We start from the raw sequence: 1,616 nt of genomic DNA, 5'->3' as shown, positions 1-1,616 counted from the left end.
TCCACTTCCGGCGTGCGGGGTGACGAGCGGTCGTCAGCGTAGGTTGTTTTCAGTTGCTTTGTATTTCATTATATTCCATATTGAGAAATGAAGCACTTACTTATAGCAACTTTTAAATATGTAAATGATAAACAAGCTACATAAAATAAAAGAATATGATGCATGCAGTATTAATTTACACGGCACATTATGTGTAAAATTATCGTAAAAACGCCCGAAATTAATTCTTTTACTGTTCCGTGTTAACGTCTATTTGTTGGGAGCTTAACGAAACAATAACGAAAGATTGTTGATCGTAAAGACTGATAATTACCGTACTAAAGTCACCGTATACGTGTCGTAATAGGTCAGTTGAGGATCGAACGAACGTTTTAAGGGTCATGCAACAAAGAACAGGCCCATGTCGTTTCAAATGTCGTACCAATTAGGAGGCCCATTGTTACGCGGGGTCGGTTCATCCTATTGGCGTCAACACGTGATATACACTGCGAGATATATTGCTGCCCTCCTTTTGGGACCTACGTACACGCGCGCACGTCACGTCCTATGAGTCATCTCACGGCTTTTAATCGGGCCTCGTTAACGTGAATAAACGCCACGCGAGTCTACGCAAACTCATCGGCATCGTTAGCATCCACGACGAGTAAATATCGAAGCGCCAGCCTGAAATCGGAATCAGAATGTGCGAATCGCTGCCCGCGAGTTAAGAGTTTCGGCGCGCGTTACGCATTCTGGCTAATACACGATGAACGATCGGTTGTTGAATGAATGATAATTGAACCGATGTTAATAATTAATTTACCGTAAGAAGCAGGGGAAGAGGAATTGAAATCATATTTATGGTAGCAAATGATATAATTGAGAATTATGTTAGTGCTAAAATACATGGAAAGGATTTTGATGAAGTATCTAAAAATCGTTAGACACAAATCTAAAAATAATTTTGTTGACTCATCAAAATAATTATGTAGGAAACTCGTGTATGATGAGAGTAATGCTGCAAAATATGTTGATGTTCTAGCAATCAGCTTGAGCGTCTTCATACTTATTTTGATGGTCCAAACAAAATTATTTTCAAATCTGTATCTATATATAGCTTAATATTTAGATATCTCAATAAAATCGTTCTTTGATTCGTGTAGAAATTTATTTGATTATGTAAGACGTATTTTCTGAAGCTTATTTTTAATCTTTAGAAAGATAATGTAAGAAACTATTATAAAAAAACAGACAAATTATCTGAAAATATCTTTCGAATAAACAGCTGAGCTGCACAACAATTGTAATATATTTTAAATGTTTGTCAATGATTTTGACAATACATACAACGTGTTTCTTAAGACGGGCTTCACATCCAAAATGACATTATCTTTCTGTCATCATATCCAAGATTAGTTTTAATAGTCATATGTTTGTTCTGTACTATGGGAACTTTCTCTGCATATCTTTCTTTGACTCTCTACTGAACTTCCTATTTCTCTTCTACCTTCCCTTAAAGAACTTTCACAATGGTTTCTCGTAAAATCACAATGTGAAAAGCTTTTACTAGAATAGACTCTTTCACAACTTTTTATTTTCTATTCTTATATGTTATTAACTTATATATTATTACTTTT

Source organism: Trachymyrmex septentrionalis, unplaced genomic scaffold (assembly GCF_001594115.1).
Source record: "Trachymyrmex septentrionalis isolate Tsep2-gDNA-1 unplaced genomic scaffold, Tsep1.0 scaffold14, whole genome shotgun sequence".
In the NCBI taxonomy this organism is placed as follows: domain Eukaryota; kingdom Metazoa; phylum Arthropoda; class Insecta; order Hymenoptera; family Formicidae; genus Trachymyrmex; species Trachymyrmex septentrionalis.
This window is presented reverse-complemented; position numbering follows the sequence as displayed.